This window comes from Ambystoma mexicanum, chromosome 2q, assembly GCF_040938575.1.
Source record: "Ambystoma mexicanum isolate Mex_15411 chromosome 2q, UKY_AmexF1_1, whole genome shotgun sequence".
In the NCBI taxonomy this organism is placed as follows: Eukaryota; Metazoa; Chordata; class Amphibia; order Caudata; family Ambystomatidae; genus Ambystoma; species Ambystoma mexicanum.
In genome coordinates, this window is record NC_090924.1 from 673,645,971 (window position 1) to 673,671,437 (window position 25,467).

Genomic DNA, 25,467 nt, shown 5'->3' on the forward strand with positions numbered 1-25,467 from the left:
GTTGGCGTCAACGGGACTTCTTTAAGTTGAGGGAGAAGCCCAGCTTGTGAAGGGAGTGGCATTTGACTGACGGACGATCCAGGACTTGCTCGGGAGAGCGCGCGCTGATCAACCAATCGTCCAGGTAGGGGCAGACTTGACTCCCCCCCCCCCCCCCTTTCCTGAGATACGCTGCCACCACCACCATGAGCTTGGTGAAAACCCTCGGGGCGTAGGTCAATCCGAACGGCAGGACCCGAAACTGAAAGTGCGAGTCCCCAACCGCAAACCTCAGTTACTTCCTGTGCTTGGGATGGATTGGCACATGAAAATAAGCGTCGTTGAGGTCGAGAGACACCAACCAGTCCTGAAGTTGAAGGGCCTGGAGGACTTGAGAAAGAGTAACCATCTTGAACTTGTTCAAACCGCGCAAGTCCACGATGGGTCTCAATCCTCCGTCTTTCTTCGAAATCAAAAAATAAGTGGAATACCATCCCTTGCTCCTCTCCGCTAAAGGCACCCGTTCTATAGCGCCTTTCTCCAGCAGGGATTGAATTTCCTGCGCAAGGAGCGGATACAGACTCTTCAAAGAGAGGTTCCCTGGTGGATTGTTGTGAGGCCTCTGCCGGAAAGGAAGACAGTAGCCGTGGGCTATGATCTCCAGAACCCACACATCTGAAGTAATGGCACGCCATTCTAGAATATGCTGCGCCAAGCCTCCCTCCCCCAACCGGAGAAGCATGGGCCTCATGACTGAGCTGAAGCGGCTGTGCCTGAGGGCAAAGCGGCAACTGCTTGCGCGGCTTAGGCACCTCGAGTACCTTGTTTTCCACCTCTGGCACTCCTACGGTTGCCCCTTTGACTAGCAGCTCCTCTCGATTTACTAAAGGACGAGTAATATCAAAAGGAACCTCCCCTCCATTGCTGTCCCCTAGGCCGAAAAGGCAGAGGTTGGCGGACTGCAGCGCCCAACGACTTCGCTGCAGCTTTGGAGGTCTGCAACCTCAAGACTCTCGTCAGCCTTGCTGCCAAAAAGATGATCACCATCAAAGGGCATGTTGAAGAGGCGGGCCTGCACATCAGGAGCAAAACCCAACTCTACGCAAACCTGCGTATAACGGTGCTCGTCGCCATGGACCAGCTGACGCAATCAACCATGTCCAGACTCGACTGAACAGATTCGCACATGGCATCCTTGCCATCCGGCACGATAGCAAGGAAACCATACCGTTCCTCCCCTTCGGGAATATGATCAGCCGCGAGGGAAATCCAATTCCACAGAGAGTGCGTGAAACGAGACAAGGCACAAACGGAGTTGGCAGCCTGAAGCGCCATACACCCAGAAGAAAATACCTTTGTCGCCCAGCCGTCAAAACGTTTGTTGTCCCTATCAGGAGGGATGGTAGGGTACGACGCCTGCTTTGCGGGGGCCGTACCCGCCTGCACCACCAAACCTTCCAGAGTGGGTGCGTGGTCAAGTAGCAGGGGTCGCCACTGGCTGGGTGATATTTCTTTGGCAAGGACTTGCTCACTGCCGGGAGACTCTCCGGAGAAGTCCAAGCTGCAGCCACCCTTCTCTGCAAGGCCATATAGAATGGCAGCACTGTGTCAGTTGGTGGACCATGGTCCAGGATATCAGTCAGGTCATCCTGCTGACAATCCCCAGGGGAGAGTGGGGGGGCGAGGCAGACCTCCCCAGGTAATCTGTCAGCTAAGAGGAGTTGGCCTGCGTGCCAGGCTCAGGCCTACCAAATTCCAACTCTGTCGAGGTGTCGAGCCCACTGGCGTCATGCAATGACTGGCGCAGCTCCTCAAGCTGGCTATGACCAGAAACAATGTCATCAGGGACCTCTGGAGGAACCACCCCTTACTCAGACCCCTCATCCACTTCAGAAATATAATCCAGAGGCTGGAAAGAGGGAACCAAAAAAGGAACAAAGACCTGTTTTGCCTTAGCCAGAGCCTTTCTAGGGGGTTCCCCCGTACCACAAGGCATCCCCGAAAAAGCCACCTCGAAAGGCATTGATGGAATCGGCGTCAATGTTGAGCATGGCGCCGACAGCTTCGACACAGGCCTCGAGGGCTGAGCACCGAGCGTGTCTCTCGACAGCCTGGGTGCCGACGACTTCCTCTGAGGCGGGGCCTCGAGAGAGTCCGTCAACGACCTCGGCAACGCCGGCGTCGATGTCTTCCTCGAAGATGTCACAGGTTCACGCGGTCTCGATTGCGTCGAGAGCAACCATCCTTGTCCGACCAGGACCCTGAAGGCGCCCGGTGGTCGCGACGACTGCTGGAGCCCGAAGGTGGACGAGCGGTGTCTCTAGCACGGCCACAACCGGCGTCCTCAGACGGCGCGGACGGACCGGAGCCCTGTGATTGAAAAATCGCCAACATCTACTTTCAGAAGGAATCCCATTCCTCAGGAGTGGAATGCTTGTTGGGACAAGCAACCCGCCGACGGGCGGAGTCCTCGGAAGAGGACGGAGAAGGCGACCGCGCTTCCTGGAGTGCCACGAAGAGGCAGAGGAATGGCGGGTCCGACTCCCAGACCGAGAACACCCGGACTCCCGACGACGATGCAGGGAGTCGCCCCTCAAATCGTCTGTCGAAAGACCAGTGGAACGTGACTTCCGGGGCTTGGCCACCTTACCGACCGACAGCTTGTTCTGACGCTCCCGCAAGGCCTTCGATGTGAGTGATTGGCAGTCGACACAGTCGTCCGTATCATGGTTCTTACCGAGTCACCAGAGGCAAGCGTTGTGCGTATCAGTCATCAACATCTTGGACCCGCACACCCGACACTTCTTAAACCCGGACCGCGGTGTGGAAGAAGCTGAAGACATCATACCAATAGCAATGAAGAAACAGGTTCGAAGAACCGAAAGAACAGGAATCAGTAGAATCGAGGCACGCCGAGATCTCCGAAGCGAACACGTTCATGGAAAAAACAGAACTGAGGCTATGGGCGTTGTGCGTCCTACTTATAACATCCGGTGACGTCGGCTCGACGGAGGCCCTCGAGGACGGGGTATCGACGCAGAAACATTTTCCAAAGCAGCACAGCTGTGATGATTGCTGTCAGATATGGAATACGTCGGAGGACCCAATCCCCTCGAAAGAACAGATTACTCATATGATAGACAACCAAGCAGTTAGGACAGAGGCGGGCAGAAAGTGCTACAGTAGCAGAATTTGCAGAACTGCTCTAACAAAACGTGCATCAGCCCTGTGGGCAACATCCAGACCATAGTGCTTGGTAAACGTGTACAAGGACAACCATGTGGCCACACGACAGAAGTCCCTAATGCAAACTCCTCTCGGCAAGGCTGTAGAAGCCGAGGCCCCTCTCGTTGTGTGCCCCAATGCCGGGAGGAAGCTCCCGGTCTGCAGACTGGTAACATTCTGCGATGCAAAGAATAATGCAATGAGACAGTCTGCTTAGTTACAGCCAGACCCTTGCGAGACAATGAATGGGCCACGAACAGCTGGTCAGATTTTTTCAGAATTTAGACATCCCAAAAGCGTAAAGGCGTAAAAGCTCAAGGTTCTTTTGGGATCTAAACGGTGGAGACGCTCATCCTTCGAGGGGTGTGGTGGAGGGCAGAAGACCGGTAAATCTAAGGACTGAGAAAGGTGGAACTCAGAAACCACTTCCGGGACAAAACCAGGTCTGACTTTAAGGAAAACTTTTTCCCAAATAAAAAAAAATAAAAAAATAAAAAACAGGAACAGGGGCTTGCAGCACAAAGCATGCAACTCACTAAACCCTCCTGGCCGACGTGATCAGAACCAAAAAGGCTGTTTTCAAAGACATCAGTCTCAAGGAACAGAAATGCATGGGCTCAAACGGCACTGCAATCAAGAATGTCAGAACCAGATTAAGATCCCAATCTGGGACAATGAAGGGAGTTGGCGGAAACTTATTTAAAAGGCCCTTCAGGAATTGGGCCATAAATTACGTTACTCACCGATGTGACTATTGTACTCCTATTCCATAGACCCCTTTTCCTTCATACTGTACCATACTGTATGGGGCGTCCCTTGCTATGAACGGGAAACAACCTTTTTTCACCAGAGAAAATGGTCTCCCCTTTAAATTTAGATGCACTCCCTTGACTCCGCCCACCAGCGCTACTCTCCAGTCCCCTTTGACGTGTGGGCTATATTACAATTGCCTAATGACACCATTTTTTTTAAAGGGGTAGTATGGTGGGACGTATGGAGGAAAGGGGACTGTGGACAAGAGTACGTTAGTCACTACGGTGAGCAACATATAATTACTCCAACTTCCTGTCCCCTTTCCTCCATACTTTATGGGCATACAAGAGAAAAAAAGTCCTGGGGAGGAGAGTTTCCCCCTCTAGGAAAAACATGTTTTTTTTAAAAACTGCCTGGCCAAATGCTGCGTCTGATCTGGCGCTCCCGTCCAAGCAATTGTGCTTGCAGATGCTAATGGAGAAGCCCAAGTAGCCGCCGTGCTTGTCTGCCAAGAAACGTGTCTTGACCTTGGCTCCGACAGCATGGGCGTACATGTTTGCCGGTAACATCAGGCGCCGCCCCTCATAAGCCTCCTTAGTGGCATAACCATCCACCTGGCTATTGACTCCTTGGATGCTTGGCTGCCTGGGTTTGACCCACTGAAAGTGACAAAAAGGGCATCCGATTTGTAGAGGTTCCTAGTGCTGGGCAGGTAAATTCTCAGCGCACGTCTGACATCCAGACAGTGCAACACTATCTGCCTCGTACTTTGGATTTGGAAAGGTGGTTGGAAGTACCATCTCCTCATTGAGGTGAAAAGATGATGCAAACTTTGGAAGAAATGCAGGGTGTGTCCTTAGCACGACCTTGTCCCGGGGGAATGTAGGATATGGCTCTGTTGCCACTAGAGCCTGGATCTCACTGATCCTACGCGCTGAGGTAAGACCAACCAGGAGAGCAGCCTTAATGGTAACCAGTCTGATATACACTGATGCCATGGGCTCAAACAGTTTGTGGGCAAATGCGCCCAGCACCACGTTGATGGCCCAGACCGGGTGTGCATGCTTGACTGGGGGATACCACCTGGTCAGGCCCGCCAAATGCTTCTTGACCACCGGATTGGAGAAGAAAGACGTTATCTCCAGAGATTTTGTAAGCCCCTATGGCACCAGATTAGAACAACAGGTGCCCACTTGCACACCGGAATGAGCAGATGCACGGAAAACGACAACACATGGTCTAGCGTTCATGACAGTCTGATTTGCTTTGGCCCAGTGACAGAACCTGGTCCATTTGCTTCTGTATTGACTCCTGGTGGAGCTGCTGAATGATCCTGTGACTAGTGTAGATGTTTCAGGTTCACGTGTTCAGGAACCATGCAGCAAGAGCTAACTTCTCTGGGGCAGGGTGCACAACCATCCTTCCCTGCTGGGATAATGGAGGGGCTGGTCCCACTGGAAGAGGGACTGGATGTTGCCCCGACAGTCGGAGGAGCTCCGAGAACCAAGGTCTGACAGGCCACTGTGGCGCCATCAATGAGGCATCGCTGCTGCGCCTCCTTGACATGGCAGATGATCCTGTGTATCAACAGGGTCAGTGGAAAGGATTATGCACACATGTCGCTCTGCTGAATCTGCAACTAATCCCCCGTGTGCCTTTGCCCTGTCCCAACACACTGTTTGATATATATACATTAAAATGTCTTTTTTTTGATACAATGCCTTTGGTTTAACATAATTTGATGATCTAAACAATCACCTTGTGAGTGGGGTTTGGCCATTGCTGATGTGTGGCAGAGGTGGGTAACTAGAGGTATACTGTGTTTTTTGTTCTGATTTGCCCTGTCCCATCCAAGACGCAAATTGGTGACATCTCCTGTTGCTCCCGGCGGCAAATAGGTCTACCTGAAGGATGGACCCACCTGTTGAATATCTTCCTCAGAACACCCTCGCTCAACTGACACTCGTATTTGTTGACCCCTAGCCTGCTGAGTCTGTCCACCTCCAGGTTCAACTCCCCCTGGAGGTGGATGGTCGTTAGGAAAATATTTGACAGTGCCCACTCCCATATATTGATGGATAGTCTGCAGAGTGGAGGATACCTGGCACCCCCCTGCTTGTTAATGTAATACATGCATGTGGAGCTATCTGTTTTAATGCAGACCGGCTTGTTGTTGCAATTGGGAGGAAAGCTTTGAGAGCAAGCCAGATGGCCATCATCTCGAGCCAGAGATGTGCTCTAGTTTTTTCTGCTTTGACCAGAGTCTGTGTACACTGTGCTTGTCCAGGGTAGCCCCCCCATCCTTCCAGGGACGAGTCTGTGGTAATGGACGACGCCAGTGGCGGTAGTCTGAACGGCCTGCCCACTAACAGGTTGGCCTCTGCCCTCCACCACCGGAGGTCCTGGTGAAGGTTGTGTGGTATGCTGACTAAAGACGCTTGGGAGCCCGTTTACGGATTCAAAGTGGCTGAGAAATGCAGCTCTTGCTCTCCTGTAGACCCCCAAAGGTTAACGCTCTCACCTTAGGTAAGTGAATGCCGAGCTCTCCATCTGCCTCGGGGCAGGGTGCTGTAACTAGTTTCTTCACTGGACCGGTAGCGCAGGCCTCTTGACTTCAGAGGACTGCTGTCCGCCGTTTACTGCACGAACGGTAAGTTTCGAGTAATTCTATTGTCTTTAAAGTCTTTAGTAATGATGTCTCTTGTTTTGCAGGTTCCGGCGATGGCGGATGACGGGCTGAAGTGAGTTGAAGATGGAGTCCGTGTGATGAATAGAAGCGCCTGGAAGCACGTAAGTAAGCGCTTGTTGCCTGCTTCACGATGCGCTCTAACTGTCTTTTATTTTGCAGGTACGAGTTCGGAGCGGCTGCAGGGTGCCGGAATACCCACTGGGGTTGATGTGGAAAGGAGTAATGGCACGTGAGTATTAAAGTTCCCCAATGTCTTTAAACGCACCTTGTTTTGTCTTTCAGATGCAGGGTGCAGCGCCGAAGGCCTCCGGAGCGTGCAAAGAGTTGGTAAGCTTTTGTCTTTCAGATGCCGGAATGCAGTGTGAAGACCTCCGGAGCGCACGAAGAGTAGGTAAGCCTTTGTCTTTCAGATGCCGGAATGCTAACCTGTTCTTTCTTGTCTTTATAGGTGTTGCTGAAGACTGGATTCAGGATGGTAAGCCTTTTTCCTTAGGCCCAGGATCCGATGCAGAAGACACGATGAGCGTTCTGCTGCAGAGGATGCAGAATAACGCAAAGCAATATTCATCCACCGGGTGTGGTTTAAATAGCCTCCTGTAGTGCTTAGGTGTCTCCTTCCACAGCCACGCCTAGGTAAGAAAAGAGTTCCTGCTTTCCAGAAGAGTTCCAGTGTTCTGAATCTAGGGAGTGGCTCCTGCCCCACCCAACAGGAAAAGTAGTTCCAAACAGAAGAGGATCAGAGGCTCAGCTGGCAGGCAAGTAAGCAGCATGGTCTGCTGCAGGTAAGTCCACCCAAGCATTATGAGCCCGGCGCTTCCAGCGCTGGGACTGGGCATATTTATGAGCCTGGTGCCACTGGCGCCAGGACTGGGTCCAAAAGGTCCCAATTGGGACTGGTTGGCCCTCGGAACCTGGGTTATGGATCTGCTTCCAAGGGAGTTGGGAAAACCCTGACCTTTTGGAAGCAGAGATCATGACACCCTTTGGGAACACTACACACAATTAAGACTACAAGTGACCGTACAATTTCACCTTTGGTACATTCCTGTACTACACAGTTATAGTGGTAGCAGTAGCAGAGCAGCCAGACTTATCTCAAGAGTAAGTGAGCAGTACAAATAGTTACAAAAAGGACATCAATTACTATGATTCAGGCAAACTCTAACTCAAGGTTTCTAAGTAAAAGAATATATTTTTACTCAACAGTTGTATAATATTTCACTATTCTAAGCAAGTCAAAAATCACAATCATAAATACACCACTTCACTTAAATTCCAGACAAGTTAAGCTCACAATTGAAGTGAGAGCAAAAGGGCATTCCAGCAACTTAAAAGGGAGGGAAAGACAAAATTATTAGAAATTAGGCAACACCAACAGGTAAGTACTCTGAGCAATTTGAACAAGAGGGACTACAGTGAGGTGATCAGCTAGAAAAGGCTTAGGGCCAAAGTCAATAGGTCAAAAGTCTTTTTCTCAAGATCACACAGTTCAGGGTAGTTTGCGGTAAAGTTTGTGGCACAGATTCCGGACGAGGTTGGTTGGTAGAAAAGACAGTTCAAAGAGAAGAGAAGGACAAGCCCTCGGATTGGAGAAACATTTCAAACACTTTCACCGCAGTTGAACGAAACAGACAACCGGATTTGCACAGTACCTTAAAACAGAGAGGGAGCTGTAGATTAGGCAGACATTCCTGGTGGTTCCTGCAGGCTCACGGTTCCTGAAGCGACTGTCGGACTGATCAGAAGTAGGAAGACTGGAGGGTCCTGCGCCACCCCGGAAGGAAGCCAGCAGCAGAGCAAAACAACGAATAAAAGGTGCGCTCCTTAAAACCCAAGCAGGGTCCGACCTTCCTGGCTATCCGGCCCACCGTAGCTCTGTAATGTGAATTCGACCAGAGGAGGGGTCCTGGCTTGTAGTTTGGGCGAACTGGTTGGTCCCACCAGCTCAAGGGAAGAACTTTCCTGGAGGATCTTCTTGGTCGTCGGATTTGGAGATTCGGACCTGCAGCAAGGCTTCACCGGGCGGTTCAGTCGTTGTAGAGATCCTCTTCTTCCAGTTACTCATGGGTTCTTTCATTCCAGTGGCGACTCTGCTCTTCCAGTCCCAGGGACTGGCTTTTTATGCAGTTTCCCCCATTCATAGAGCCTGGCTGTCAATCACACAACAGGGTGGGTGGCCTGGCAAGGCCAGTCCCTTTAGCCAATCAGACAAGAGTGCGACTTGGGTTACTAAGGCAACCCATAGCAGGGGTCCTAAGATCGCTCCCTCACATCCTGCCCCTCTAGACTACAAGGTGCCTTAAGGAGGGGTTCTGTGCAGAAGCCCGCGAAAAGACAGCGAAGGAACAAGTTACTTACCTGTAACTGTTGTTCTCCAGCATGGGTCTGGCATGGATTCACATGCTCATGAATATTCCCCGTCGTCAGGCTGGGAATCCTCGGTAAAGAAAAAAACAGTATCAGTTTCGTTTCTGATCTGTCTTTCGTAGTAATAACCAATCACTGGTCTCTGCGTCATACTGACCACAGCCAATGACTGCCCTCTACCTAAGCACCTCCTCCGGCAGCCATCTTCAGATTTGGAAGCACGTGAAGTGGCAGTATGACCAAGTGAAGAGCCGCAGAGGGGTAGGCGGGAGGGTTCGCATGTGAATCCATGCCAGACCCATGCTGGAGAACAACAGTTACAGGTAAGTAACTTGTTCCTTCTCCAGCATGGGGTCTGGCATGGATTCACATGCTCATGAATAAAGAATACATAGCAGTACACACATGCACAACCACGGGAGGTGGCAAAGGCTCAACATTAAGCATCACATTAACTCAACATTAAGCATCTTACCTCCTCACCAGGCTCACCTCAGGCGAACAGGTTGCGCAGCACTGCTTGGCCGACCCTGGACTCCTCCCTGGAATCCCGGTCGACGCAGTAGAATTTCGTGAAGGTGTGCGTCGACCTCCACGTAGCAGCCCTGCATATGTCCAGCAGGGGCACACCAGATAGGAACGCCGTGGTAGCTGCGATCGCTCTGGTGGAATGGGCTCTCGGACGGCCAGGCAGCGGTCGGTTTGCCAACCGGTGACAGTACATGATACAGCCGGAGAGCCATCTGGAGATGGAAGCCTTCGAGAGAGCCTTCCCCTGATTGACAGGTCCAAAGTTCACAAAGAGTTGTGACGTCTTCCGAAAACCTTTCGTGCGGTCCACGTAGAACTTCAGCGCTCTAGCTACATCCAGCGAGTGCAAAGTCCTCTCAGCCGGCGACGAAGGCGACGGGAAGAACACAGGTAACACCAAGGGTTCGTTGAGATGGAAGTCCGACGGTACCTTGGGCATGAAGGAGGGGTGCGTCCTGAGCACTACCCTCGTGTCGTGGAAAGTCAAGTACGGGGCCTTGCAGGAAAGGGCCTGGATCTCTCCCACTCGTCGTGCGGATGTGATGGCCACGAGAAAAGCTGTTTTCCACGATAGAAACTTCAACGGGGCCGAGTGCAGAGGCTCGAACGGAGGTCCCATGAGCTTGGTCAGCACCACGTTGAGCTCCCACGCCGGGGCCGGAGCCTTCACCGGCGGGAACGATCTGAACAGTCCCTTCATGAACTCTTTCACCAGACGATGAGACCACAAGGACGTCCGGCCCGTGGTTCTGGTGTATCGGGAGATCGCAGCAAGATGAATCTTGATGGACGCGTGTGCCAGACCAGCTTTGGCCAGCGTCAGCAGGTACGGCAGTACTTGGGGAGCCGTAATCCGTAGAGGGTTAATCTTCTGTGCGTGGCACCAGACAGAGAACCTCTTCCATTTGTGTCCGTAGCATTTAAGAGTCGAGGACGCCCTGGCCTTTGCAAGAACCTCTCTGCAATCGGCCGGTATGTCGTATCCTCCAAACTCTAGCGCTGCAGGAGCCAGGCCTGCAAGTTCAGCGACTTCGGGTCGTGGTGGAGGATGGCGCCTCCTTCCCTGGAGAGTAGATCCGCGTCCGCCGGCAGCTTGATTGGCGGGGACGCTGACAAGTCCAGAAGGTCCGGGAACCATATCTGCCTCGGCCACGCAGGTGCGACGAGGATCATCCTGCACCGTGACCTCTTGAGCTGGTTGACGAGCCGGATTAGCAGAGGCAAGGGAGGGAACGCGTAGAGGAACAGGCCCTCCCAGGGGAACGAGAAAGCATCGCCCATGCTCCTCGTCTGGGGAAACCTGCTGGCGAACCTCCGGCACTTGGTGTTCGTCGCCGTCGCGAACAGGTCGATCTGGGGTCTGCCCCACCGTCGGAAGAGGCGATCCACCAGATCCTGCCGTAGTTCCCACTCGTGGCACGAGCGCAGCTCCCTGCTGAGTGAGTCGGCGATGGTGTTTTTTATCCCTGCCAGATGAAACGGCACCAGAAGAATCCCTTGGGCGACGGCCCAATGCCACAGGTCCTGCGCCTCCTTGGACAGCGCTGGGGACCTGGTTCCGCCCCGTTTCCTGATGTAAAACATGGTGGTGGTGTTGTCGGTGAAGATCCTCACCACCTTGCCCTTGAGGGACGGAAGGAAGGACCTGAGGGCCCAAAACACTGCACGGAGCTCCAGGACGTTGATATGCAGGGACTTCTCCGTCGGGAGCCAGAGTCCCCTTGCGTGCAGATTTTCGGTGTGCGCTCCCCACCCTTCTAGGGAGGCATCCGTGGTCACAGTCACCTGGTGGGCTGGGGTCTGGAAGTCCATGCCCGCCGTCAGATGCGCGCGGGTGCCCCACCACCGTATCGCTCGTTGGAAACTCTCGTCGAGCTTGATCCTTTCCTCGAAGCTGCCCGTCGTCTGGATCCAGCGCGCATCCAGGAATTCTTGCAACGGGCGCATCCGGAGCCTGCACATGGGAATGAGGTAGATGCAGGAAGACATAATCCCGAGGAGGGACTTGATGGACCTCACTTTGGCCGCGTCGGCCACCAACATCCGTTGCACCTTGCCCAAGATGGTCCTGGTCCTCTCCTCCGACGGGGAGGCCAGAAGGGACACTGCGTCGAGCCTCGCTCCCAGAAACAGTGCGACTTGCGCGGGCACCAGGTGGGATTTGGCGTAGTTCACGGAGAATCCCAGGTCCGTGAGGAGTTGGACGGTCCTTGCCGTGTGGACCACGGCGAGCTCCCTCGTCTTGGCGCGGATGAGCCAGTCGTCCAGGTAGGGGTAGACGTGAATCCCCTTGCGGCGCAGCTGCGCCGCCACCGGTGCGAGGCACTTGGTGAAAACCCTGGGTGCCGACCGTAGTCCGAAGGGAAGGGCTTTGAACTGGTAATGACGCCCTTGGACCACGAATCTGAGGAATTTTCAGTGCCCCTTTAGGATGGGAATGTGGAAGTAGGCATCCTCCAAATCCAACGACGATAGGAAGTCTCCTTCCTCCAGCTGACCCAGGACGTGCTGGAGGGTGACCATCCGGAACTTCTGCGCCTTGATGAACTTGTTCAGACGTCGCAGGTCCAGGATGGGGCGCCATCCTCCCGTCTTCTTCTTCACGAGGAAGTATCGCGAGTAGACTCCGGAGCCCCGAAGCCTCTTTGGGACGAGTTCGATGGCGCCCTTTCTGAGCATCGCCTTTACCTCCAGGAGAAGTTGAGGGACGTGAAGTTCTTTCCTGGCCACGGGGGGGACGCGCGGGCACCTTTTTTGAAATTCGAGCGCGTGGCCCCGGGCCAGGGCGTCCAGCACCCAACGGTCGGTGGAGATGGACTCCCACACGCTGACGAAGCCCGCCAGCCGGCCTCCCACCGGGGTGCTTCGGTGGGGGCCCGACCCCACGGCCGGTTCAATCCTGCTTGGACGCGGCCTTGCCGCCTTGACCTCCTTGGCGACGACGGCGGGGTCCGCTAGACTTGCCTCGTCCTCTGTAGGCCTCTTGCGACGACGAGCGGGCCGCTTGACGGTAGGCAGCGAAACCGCCGCCGGAACCTTTGGAGGCGCCCTTGCCTCCGCCGCTCCGAAAGGGCGTCCGTCGTTGCTGCAGTACTCCAAGGGCCCGGGCCGTCTCAGTATCCGCCTTGATGGCCTGAAGGGAATCGTCCACAGTCTTCCCAAACAGGTTGTTCCCGTCGAAGGGCATGTCCAGGACTCTGGTCTGGACGTCCTGCCGAAAGTCCGTAGCTTTGAGCCATCCACGACGTCGAAGGCAAACGCCGTTGCCCAGCTGGCGGAACCCAGCGTCGGCGATGTCCGTCGCCACGGTGATGGCGTGGTCCGAAGCCACCTCACCTTCCTGCAGGATCTCAAGGGCCTCCGCCCTCTTGTCGTCCGGCAGGAAATCCAGCAGGGGAGCTATCTTGTACCAGAGCTCCCTGTCGTAGCGGGCCACGATAGCCAAGGCGTTGGCCGCTTTAATCGTCGTCGCTGCCGACGAGATGACTCTACGTCCCATAGCATCCAATTTCTTTCCCTCGCCGTCCGGCGGGGAAGTCGACGTGGAGGCCGCACCCCCCCCCCGCTTTCTTCCTGGCTGCCGCGGAGACGACGGAGTCCGGGGTAGGCTGCGCCCGGAGGCATAGGGGGGCCGTGTCGGGGGGCCGTGTCCGGGACCCGGTACTGTTTCTCGTACCGGTCTCTTCTCGCTGGCGTCGTGGAAGGGTTCTTGAGGAGGGAAAGGCCCTCATCCCAAATGTCGTCCAACAGAGGCACTGCGAGGACCGTCTTCCTCTTGGCCTCGCGCCGCTGGTAAAGGAAGCCTTCCTTTTTCTTCTCCTCAGGGCAGAGTTGGAAAAGCTTGGATGCCCTGGCGATCATTGAGTGGAACGATCCAATCTCGTCGGGCGGAGAAGCCCTGGTGGGAGGCGACGACGGAAAATCCTCGTCGTATGCCTCGTCGTCCGTACCCGTCGCTGCCGTGTCAGTCCCCGTATCATCCCCTCGGGTGGACGGGGAGGAGGGCTGGACGGGGCGCGACGGTTGAAAAGGAGGTGGTGGATGGATCCTTCTTTTCTTGGTAGGGGAACACCAGAAGGTCCCGGTTCTGGATCCCCCGACGGGAGAGGTTCCTCCGTCGGTAACGGTAGCCTCGTCCTTATCTCGGAGCATAAGGACTGTATGGCCAACAAAATGGCCGCCGAGTTGTCTTGCGGCGCTGGCAGAGGGGAATCCGACGGGCGAGCAGGGGCCCCGTCGGTATCCTCGACGACGTCGTCGTCGTCACCTGCGTCGGGGTCCATTCCGACGGGCTGGCCTTCTTCCACGCCTAGGCCGTGGCTTAAGACCTCGATCAGCTCCTCTTCTGAGGTTGAGGCCGAATCTACGACGACGCCCTGCCCCCCCTTCTTCCCCACGGAGGGTTTCACGGGGGTCCTATCGATGGGCACAAAGGAAGACTCCCTCCGAGGAGGCAGGGAGATTCTGGGCCCTGAGGTCGCCACCACTGGTGTAGCCACCACAGGCTGAGCCAGGGCCGCCGCGACCGTTTCGATAGAGGGCTTGGTCGGATGGATCAAGGCCTTCACCACCTTAGGTGCGCTCACCGCCTTATCCTTGAGGGAGGGGGCACTGCCACGCTCCTCCTCTGCCTTAGAGCTCGACCGGGGCCTCTCCAGGAGCTTCGCCGGGTGCTCGGCCTTCCTCTTACCCGACCCAGAGCGTTGGCTCGTGGTTGATGGTGCCGGGGAGGGTGCGCCCTGCCTGGCGCCCATAGAGCCCGACCGTTCGGCGCTCCCGGTGCCAGCGGACTCGCGGTGCTTGGCCTTATGTTGGGCCCCCGTCGCCCGGGGCGCCCTCAAAGGTCTTAGAAGACCGCTCGGATTTCTTCTTCTTCTCGCCAGACGGGCTCTTACCCTCCAGCCAGTTGGCGAGACGTTGATGGCGGTCCTTCATGGTCCGTTCCGACATGTTGCCGCAAAACGCACAGTCCTTCTCCACGTGCGTCTTGTCCTCATGAAGGCAGTAAAGGCAGAAAGAGTGTTTGTCCTCCTTGAAGACGTTCTGCAGCTGGCATCCAGGGCAGACCCTGAACAGCTTTCCGGGCGTCGAGCTTCCCTTCTCCTGGGCCATCTCCGAGACCGGGCCTGAGAAGCTTCTGGAGTCCTCCGAAGTGTAGCTCGACGAAATCTTCACCCTTGAGGGGGCACAGATGAATCCGACACGGGTCCCCGTTGATCGGATGTAGGATCGGTGGAGCTTGAGGCTCTTTTGACCGAAAGAATCGAAGTTTTTTGTGAAAAAAAAGCGCGAAAAATAGCACTAACGCTCGAGAGCAATAGCACGAGGATCCCAACACATGAACGTGCGGTAAAAATCTGAAGATGGCTGCCGGAGGAGGTGCTTAGGTAGAGGGCAGTCATTGGCTGTGGTCAGTATGACGCAGAGACCAGTGATTGGTTATTACTACGAAAGACAGATCAGAAACGAAACTGATACTGGTTTTTTCTTTACCGAGGATTCCCAGCCTGACGACGGGGAATATTCATGAGCATGTGAATCCATGCCAGACCCCATGCTGGAGAACAAAGGAGTCATCCCTGGTTTGGCACGGAGAGAAAACCACGAGAAAGACTAACAAAAAGATGGCGAATAAACCCAGCCGGAACCAAAATAAAATGTATTTGGTCAAGCGGGTTTATGTTCGAGGCTAATATAATGCCTAAAACATTACCATGTTATGTAAGATAATTGCGGTAGAAAAGTTAGGGTAGATGCCACTGCCACCAGCCAAGTCAATGTTAAGGGAGCGAAACAAGGCTCCAAGAGGCACAGACAAAAAGGGATAAGAGTTAACCCTTTCCAATACTCCATGTAAAATGGGGTGTACTGGGTCTGTGGTTTAAAGTGACTAAGGTAAAGTTAATGGCAACTTTACCCTTTTGTGGAGGACAGTAGTCAGCCCCAGAAAATGGAGTCGGTGGGAAGTCTCAAAGACAACCCTGTGTCACTGCACTGAAGGTGCTGTGTAACACACATAAAAATATGAGGCCATAGAGTAGGTGAGGCTCCAGTGCTCAAGATCACACAAAGTGAAAACACACAGCAAAACACATGTAAGAGTGGGAAAAAAAGGCTCACACTCTTACCAGGTGAATAAATAAATCCTAGAAATCCAGCAAAGCTGCTGGGGGACTCTTTAGGTAAGGGAAATCAGCCATTTATGAGAATTCTCCCTAACATCAATCAATTCAGGGAAACTCAAACATACATAAAACCATAGTTAAACATTAGCATGTATATCTTTTTTAGGAAATAATACTGGAGACACAACTGCAAACAAAGCAACCAGAATAAGACCGCCTCTCCAAAAACAAGTCGAATAATTTAGAAAAACTACCAACCGAATTACCAGAGAGTAAGTATTTAGCCTGTTTTCTGAAACACTGATAAGTATAACAAGGAATATGCGACTCCTTTGGAATGTACTTTTACCCATGTGTATATATTCTTTCAGGTCTGTGTTTGTGAACTAGACCAAACTTTTCAGGATTCAAAACACACCATATATCCCCTGAAGAACAGTCTCTATAGAGACGGAGAAACGAGTGGCGGGATAGCAAGGCATAGGAATAAAAGCCACACCCTTACCAGGAAAACTACTCAGACAAAGGACCCTATTTTTAATTAAATTAGAGGAGAATGCAGGAAATTCAACTTGTAACACAGCAACTGCTTTATGATGAAAAAATAAAAGTTTTGCTGAGGACAACAATTGTGTTAATCATTTTATTCTTTTCTAAAAAAAATTCAGATATTGTGTGCGCAGAAAAACTGATCCTGTATAATATAACCTTGTTATTGAAGCCTTGCAGGCTTGACAGCCCTGTTTTGACCCACCAAAAGTGATGAACAAGGCATCCGATTTACTGAAGCGCTCCATCTTGTCCAGGCAAAATCTTAGAGCACGCCTGACATCTAGAGAGTGCAATACCTTCCGAGCCTCATCCTTTGGATCCACAAAGAATGTTGGCAGTACCTCGTTAAGGTGAAAGAAGGACACGATTTTAGGGAGAAATGCAGTGTGCATCCCAAGAACCACCTTTTTTCCTGGTGAAATGTGGTATAGGGCTCTGAAGCCACCAGCACCTGAATTGTGCTACTCCAGCGTTCTGAGGTAAGGCCAACCAGTAGGGCAGTCTTTATGTAACCAGCCTGCCATCTACTGACACCATGGGTTCGAAGTGTTTGTGGGCCAGGGCGCCTTGCACCACGTTAAGGTCCCAGATTAGATGTGGACGCTTGACCCGAGGATATAATCTGGTCAGGCCCGGCAAGTGCCTTTTAACCAGCGAAATGGAGGAGGAGATGTCGTCTCCGGAGTTCTTGTAGGCCCCTATGGCCGCCAGATACGTACGGCAGGTGTCTACCTGCACACCCGAGGGAGCCAGATGCGCAGAGAAGGATAACATCGTCCAGTGAGTATGACATCGGATCGATCCCGTTAGTCTTCACCCAGTGACAGAACCTTGTCCACTTGCTCTTGTACCGTCTCCTGGTGGAGTCACTTCTTGCCCCCTGGATGATAGCAAGATTATTCTGTGACAAGTGTAGATGCTTCAGGGGGACCTGCTCAGGAACTACGCTGCCAGGGCTAATTTGTGCCAGGCAAGGGGTGAACCACTTTGCCTACCTGCTGGGAGAGCAGGTGGTCTGCACCCAACGGGAGGTGTACCGGAGGCTGCTCAGACAGTCAGAGGAGTTCCAAGTCTGGCTGGCCACCATCACGCTATCAGGAAGAGTCTGAGGTTTAGCGACTTCCTGACCTTGCAGACCCCGTGAATCAGCATAGTGGGGAGGCGCGGAGAGGATATGGAGAAGCATATGCATTCATGATGTGGTTCCACAGAATCTGCAACGCATCCCCCAGAGATCCCCTCCCTTGTCCCATCCAGGAGGCAAACTGGTGGCATCGCCTGTTGCTCGTGGTGGCAACTAGGTCTACCTCAGGGAGGCTCCACCTGTCGAAGATCACCCTCAGGACTTCTTCGTTCAACTGCCACTTGTAGTTGTCAACCCCCAGCCTGCCGAGTCTGTCCGCCTCCAAGTTAGATTTGATAAGTGAATGTTGTTTGACAGTGCCCACTCCCATATATCGATGGACAGCCTGCAACGTGGAGGGGACCTGGTATCTCCCTGCTTGTTGATTTAATACATGCAAGTAGTGGAGCGGTCTGTCTGGATGCAGACAGACTTGCGGCTGACAATGGGGAGGAATGCTTCCAGAGCAAGCCAGATGGCCATCATCTCGAGCTAGTTGATGTTTACCAGTTGTCCCTGCCGTGACCATATTCCATAGACACTGTGGTTGTCCAGTGTAGCCCCCCCAATCTTTCTGGGGCTGAGTCTGTGGTAATGGTGATCTCTAGTAAAGGCTGCCTGAATGGCCTGCCAGCTACAGGTTGGTCGCTGCATTCCACCAAACCAGGTCCTGGTGAAGGTGCTGTGGTAAGCCGACTAGAGCTGCTTGGGAGCCTGACTCCTGATTCCAGGAGGTTGAGAAATGTAGCTGCAGCCTCTTCGTTTTGTGTGTGGCACAGTCAGGAGACAAGCCGCCATTATTCCAAGCAGGTGCTGGTACCACCATGCGGAGGTTACTGGTCTGCTGGGAAAATGCCTCGTGGCCGTCACGATTGCTGTGATCTTGTCTACCGAAGGGAAGATCCTCTCCGCCCTTGTATCCCAAATTAGCCTGAGGAATGTTCAGGACTGAGTGGGAAGTAGCGGCAACTTCTTGAGGTTGATAGAGAACTCCAGATTGTATAGCATGTTCATCAATGCTGAAGCTGTGCGGTGTACTCCCTTGGGTGACTCTGCTCGGACGAGGCAGTCGTGGAGGAATGCATAAAGGTGGTGGCCCGTCACCGCCCTGAGGAGAGCTGCTACCGCATTCATTAACCTTGTAAAGGCTCTTGGGGCAAAATTGAGGCCAAAAGGGTGGACCTTGTACTGGAGATGAAAGCCCATGATCCTGAACTGTAGGAAGGTACGATGGGGCTCCCAAATCGGCACGTGCAAGTAAGCATCCTTAAGGCCCAGAGAACACATCCAGTCTCCCCCCACAAAGTATCTCTGCAATGAGTGCTGAAGTAACCATCTTGAACTTTTGAAGGGGTAGGGAAAGGTTCAAGGAAGAGAGGTCTAGAACAACTCAGGCCAGCATGGCTCTTTTCTGTAGGCAAACATACAGGAATAGAAGCCCATGCCTCGTTATGAAGCTGGAACCTCCTCCACCACCTGACCAGTGCTGCTGTCCCAATCTGTGGGAGTGGAGGGGAGGAAAGAGGAATTGGTAGATGGCAGCCCGTGGAAACTACAGAGAGAATCCATGGGTCTGCAAACCTTTCCCGCCAGGAATGGACGCCCCTACCAGACTTGTGGATCTGGAAGGCACCATCACAGTTTCTTTGCTTCTGAGACTGGTGCGTTTGACGGAAAAACCCATTATGAGAAGATTTGTGCTGCTAGCGCATGTACTGACTGGGTGACCTGTCGGGGAGTCTAGAGATGCGCTCCTGAAAGCCCCTGGAGCCACCAAAAGTACGACCTCTGTCCGAGCATTAATTACTTTGGCTATAGGCCTTGAGTGCAGATTTAGTCAAGATTGACAAGGACTTAACTCTCTGGGAGAAATTTTTCTTTTTATCAAGCTCCTAGACCGTAGACGAGTGAACCAAGTCACCCCGCTCAAATGGCAAGTCGAGAATGCGCTCCTGCACACCAGGGTTAAATTTGGTCACCTTGAGCCAAACTGTCCTCAAGTCAATGGCAACACAGATAGCTCTGCTTGCGGTGTCAGTGTGTGCCACAGTGGACTCGAGGATATCCTGGGCCACTATCTTTGCCTCTGCCATTCCTGCCCTAAATCTCGCCTGACTATGCACGGGGAGCTCCAGGAGGAAGGCCACAATCTCCTGCCAAAGCTTTTGGTTCACCTCTGCCAACATGGCGTCCGCGATGGCCTGGCGCAGGTGGAGCATAGCATTAGAGTATATCTTTTTGCCGTATGACTCCAGCAGCTTTTCCTCCTTCCTTAGGAGGGCGGATGTAGGGGCAGATTCTTAGGGAATAGTCTCACACAAGTGGTAAATTCCCTCCATCTTGGAGCCCTTCAGCTTTTTTGCTATATTTTGGGACTCTCAACTTTTCATTTTCAATGTGTTTTACTTTTGTGTTCTTTGGTTATGGAGTTTTAAAACAACTCCACAAGCATTTTTCTGTGTGTCACACAGCACCTTCAGTGCAGTGGCACAGGGATGTCTTTCAGACTTCCCAAGGTTTAAATACCTTCTCTGGGACTGACTCCCAGAGCATGTAAAGTTAAATTGACTTTAAATGTACAGACCCAACACACAATCTTCCTATGGAGTGCTGGAGTGGTTGCCTAGCATCCCGAGTCAAAACACTCATGTAACCGTCAAATGTTACCCTTTCCTACTTGAAATCGCTGGTGGCAGTGGTTTAGATTAACTACCACGATTTTTCCCGACCGCGAACAACGGTAGCTAAAAATCGGGCCAGCCATGTTTTTCAATATGGCGCCCAAGACATCTGTAAAAACCGACTGCGGCCACCTTTTTTCGCCATTTCTTTTTGGAAAGGTCCTTCTCGTGTTGGTCTCTGCGCGCCAAATCAGGTTTGGTCCCTTTGTTCGTTGGCTTTTGGCAGGCTTCAGTGCTGAAGCCCTCCTCTGGCACCTGAGTGTCTGGGGTGGACAGGATGTGAGGGAGGTGCCCGAAACGCCCTGTGCTTTGTCTCCTAGGAGACCTGAATGAACTCTGGCGTGATTGGACGGCTGGCTGTCCAGCAAGGACAGCCACCCTGCTGTGTGAGTGACAGCCAGGCTGGAATGAATGGGGGGAAAACTGTTTAAAAGCGGGTCTCTGGGACTTGGAAAGAAGAGTCAACCACTGGAACGAAAGAACCGAAGACGAGCTGAAGGAAGACGACTGCTGTAACTCCTGGATGCCCTCTGAAGCCCTGAAGAAGGTCCGAATTACCTGAAACTCCATCGACAGAGAAGCCCTTCAAGGTTAACTTCTTATCTTGAGTTTGGTGGGAACAACCAACTCGTAATCCGCCTGGACACTGTCCCCTGCTGGTCGAATTTTCTGCAGAGTGCTGTGAAAAACCAGATAGCCAGTGGGAAGGATACTAGTTTGTGGTCGTTAAGGCACTCCCACTGTAAAACAGACGTTTTGCCAAACTTGTGGCCTCTTCCCTGGGCAGTGCAGGAATCTCGCGACGTCGTCCTTGTCCCCACGACTGAAGCTCAGGAACAGCGACATCTGCTTGAACTGCCAGAACAACTGCCTCAGCTACAGCTCTTCTTCACCTTAAAAGGTACTGTGCAAACGCGGTCCGGAAATCTTTTTGGCCATTGTGAAAGTTTGTGAAACCTTCAAGACTTCGAAGGCTTGTCCTTCCCTAAACCAACATCTAACTTGTCGTCTGACCAAATTCTTCTAAGATCCGTGGCAAAGACTTAACCGTTTACTACCAGAACTGTGCTTTCCTATACAAAGACCCTGAACCATTGACTTTGGCCCAGGCCTATGAACTGAATTGCTGGTTGTAGTTAACTGAAACCCTTTGCCCTGCCTATGAAAGTATTTGTGCTGCATTTCTTATAACCTTGTCTTTTTGCCCCCTTTTAAAGTAACTGAAGTGCCATTTTGCTCCCACTTCAGGGGAGCTGAACTTGTTCAGTAACTCATTGGTTGTGTATTTGTAGTACATTAGTATATGATATTGAGCTGCTCTTGCTAGTGTAATGTTTTCCAAAGGACTGGGTAAATAAATGTGTATTCTTTTACCAAGAAACCTTGAGAAAGTGTTTGTTTTAATCACTGTATTTGTTGGTCCTTTGTGTAACCTGGCCAACTGCTCACTTTACTCTTGACATAGGTCTGGCTGCTCAGCCACTGCTACCACATTACTGCGTAGTACAGGGTTGTAACAAAGGTGAAATTGTACTGACACTGGTAGTGTTAATTGCATGTAATGTTCCCCAAGGGTACTGCAAACATCACTTAAAAACTAGCCGGGTCCCATGGCAACAGGCATCAAATGGGCACCAATATTTTTGGAGAAAAAGAAGCCTGCATTGAAGCAGAGCTCTGTTGACAACAAGCTGCAATGTATTCTGCAGGGGGACCGTAAAACTGGCACCTATATCTTTGAAACAGAGTAAAAAAGCAGTAACTACATACATTGACGTGCCAACAAATCCAGTCCTCATAGTGGAGGCGGAAACGGGCCAAGGAAAGTCCTCCTCCATGTCGGGTACATGGAATGGCTTGGGGAAATCTATAAAGAGATTGTGGAAACCCCAGAAAAAGTCAACACAGGCCAGCATGTCCAGGACAGAAATGCAACTGCAAGGTCAAGAAATGACAAAGAGATCAAAGACTTTGCGATACTGAGGGTTTGGTTAAAACGCTTAGCAAATACTAAACTCAAATCTCTCAGCAGAACTGTGATTCTTACCTATTAAAAAAAAAAAACTCAAACCTTTTTTTATTATCGACAAAGAATATAGAATGTGAGATTTCCTAATCCGCAAGATTCCTACTTTGTGGAATTGGCCTCAACTCTAGGAAGGCCCAGATGACCATCCTGAATACTTCAAGAGACTTAGAGTGGCAAGGTCTAAAAGTCTTCTCTGCATCTCTGACGGAAGCTTCACAGGGAAGCGTCCCGAGTAGCGGGGCCCATAAGGCGAATCGCCGGAGGGGAGGAAGGGGCCCAGAAGAGGTCCACAGTGATGAAAGAAAGGAGGACTCTGGAGAAACCACTCACGAAAAAGCTTTGACTCTCCTCCCAGAAATTGTGTCACAATTACTTCAGAGACGGAGTGGGAATTCAGCAACTTTAGACAAAATGACCTCCATTTAGTAAGTTGGAACACGCGGGGGTCAAGCACTTTTAAATCCAAAAAGATGAGGGAACAGTTATTTGACCGAACGATATTCTATTGTTTCAGGAAACATGGTTGGTCAACCCTATAGAGATCGAGGGCTACACCCTTAACTATCAGCTTCACAAAAAGCAAAGTAAGACCGTCAGGGGGTCTTCGGGTTGGCATTTAAAAATCACACAGTAAAAGCTATAATTCCTATATTTAAAAACATTATGGGATTTCAGGCATGAAAAGTCTGTTTAAAGTTTTATATTTATTAACATCTACTGGAACCCCTTCTCTTCTGAACTTCTGGCAACATTAGCTTCATTATCGGTAAAGATTAAAACAGAGTTTGGAGGGGCCAATATAGTCCTTGCAGGGGACTTAAACACTGAATACGTCCAGTCAACAAGGGGGAAAGAAACACTAGGGGTTAGAAAAATCCCCCAAAAAGGGCAAACTTGGATAGACTTTTTGGAATCCTGGGACCTGAAGATGCAAAATGGGTGCATGGGGGTTGTGGGGTACTTGCCCCATTTCAACTTAGCACCATGGCAAGTCATCCTCTTTACTGGACTATATATTTGTTTGCCTAATGTGTTTTTTCTCGCCCTTCAACTCTGGCAATAAAGCATGACGGGTGGAGCGATCACATCTGCTGTACACATGCAGGATCTTGCCGGTAAAAAGGGGGGAATTCGGCTTGTTAAATATAGACAAGGCGGGAAACAATTGAATAGCCAGCTAAAGAAAATCCCAAACTATCTGGCAGGATGAATGCCAACCGGATACATTTGTAAAATGTATTTGGTCTACATCATCCCCTAAGGAAACAGTAGCAGGAAACAAACAGACACATCCATAGCTTTAACGAAGAAACCTGGATGAAAAAAAAGGGAACTTAGAGTCTGCGAAGACTAAAGACATTGCACTCTGACCCAAGACCTATAGATTGGAGGCCAAAAGAGTAAAGCTAAAATATAAGCATTGGTCAGGAAATCACAGGATGTCACGGTTGCAACAAGATGGAGAACTGATGCTGCAGTTATTCAATGAAAGTAATTCCAGAAATGTCTCGTCGGTTGTTGGCCTGCTAGAATCCCAATCCAGTAGTACGTTATGTAATCTCGTATCAGAGCCCAGGTGGGTGGATTATTTGTCAGGAATTTTTAGGAACCCTCGGGTATATCAACATAGTGTTTCCCTAGATGTTCCCTGGCGTTTGTCCTTTGAGGAGGACATTGTTGATATAATATCAAAGTCATCAGCCTCTAGAGCAGCTGGTCTGAATAGACTCGCATATCAGGTTCTTAAAAACGACCCGAGGCTTTGGTCTAGGCTATTAAACTATCTCATCACAGAGATTAAGAAAAGATTGTTTTCCGCCTCATGGCAGATTGGGCTAGTCATACCATTTTTCCAGGGCGGGGCGGGGGGGGGGGGGGTGGGGGTTGAGGACAATCAGTTAAATCTAGCAAATTATCGCCCCTTCACCCTCCTTGATATAGATAGGAAAGTATTTATGAAACTTTTGTTAAACAATCAAACTAGGTAGACACTGTGCAGGTCTTGTCTCGTTACCAAACAGGCTTTAGACAGGGTCTTTCTACCGCCTTGAATGACCCAGTCTTAAATCTGGCAAGTGAATACACCATGGGAAAAGGTGAGGCCCCGTTATACGGGGCATGGGTTGACCTATCCAAGGCCTTTGACCAAATCGATCAAACACCCTTCTGGAATAAATTAAGGTGTTGGGGGATTCCCGAGACGTTGCTCGCGATGTTGGTTGAACTGCATAAGGATACCCAATTGAGGTTTAGCCTTAACAATCAGAGGCACTTATCTGAATTAATCAAAGTGGAAAGAGGAGTTAGACAAGGGTGTTTGGGAGCCCCCCCCCCCTCTTTTTTAACTTGTTCCTGACAGATATGGGCATCTTTCTTGAGTCGTCTGCATTGGCCAGTCCGGAGTTAAATGGGAGAAGGATTCCCATTTAGGCTGGCCAATGCAGGTGACATTGTTTTGCTGGATAAAACGGCAATAGGACTGCAGCGCCTGTTAACTAAATTGGGCGAATATGCCAGATTAAATGTGTTATCCATAAACCCCGCAAAATCCACGATTATAGTCTTTAGGCACCCACAGAAAAAGATATGGTACTCAAATTGCATTCTGGAGCGTCAAATTATCCAAGTGGAAGAAAGTGGAGTCGGATATAGCAGGGAAAATCTCAGATTATACCGCAGATCAAATTAAATGCCAAATATTGTACATTTTCTATCCTTCCCCCGATTAAATTATATATGGCAAAAGCGGTCCCAGTGATTTTATATGGCCTAGAGGCAAAGCCGTGGCTCTGGCAAACAAACTGAAGCAAATTGGAGGGCCGTTTATGAAAGAAGGCACTCAGACTCACAATGAGCACCCCATCTTGGAATCTGAGATTTGACCTAGGTTTTAAATCACTAGGCTGCTTGGCAGATTGGAAACGGATCTCACTTTATCGGGAGATTGTCACTGCACGGAACTGCACGCTGTATTGGGACATCAAAGTACATATTGAAGGTCTAAGATTCTAGCTAACCTGGAAAAAAGTCAAGGAGATTCTAGCAAAGGATGACTCAAATTTAGAGACACTAGTTACAAATCCTCAGAAAGTAAAAGGTGAAGTGGAACTGAATGACTGGGTCGAAACAATTGCAAGATTGAGGCATTCAGCCCTGATACATTTATTTTTATCGGTTGATAAAAAAACTGGGTTGTGTCTCGCAATACTTGTTGAAGTTCCCAGATAGACAGATCAGAAATAACTTTGTTAGAATAAAAATGAACTTAATACATACCGGGAAAGTCTTGGCCAAGCGCAACCAAGGGGAAGAAGCCCACAAGCTTTGTAAAACATGTGCTATTCCCTCTAATCAATCGATAAGACATCTTTTAATGGCTTCTGAGGGAACTTGGAGTGTGAGATTGTCTCTCT

The 25,467-nt window shown here is 51.2% G+C and overlaps 1 protein-coding gene across 4 annotated transcripts in view; it reads right to left on the reverse strand.

Moving 5' to 3' along the window:
• Window positions 1-25,467, reverse strand: part of USP7 (ubiquitin specific peptidase 7) — a 2,259,762-nt gene that overhangs the window by 10,982 nt on the left and 2,223,313 nt on the right. The window lies entirely within an intron of this gene.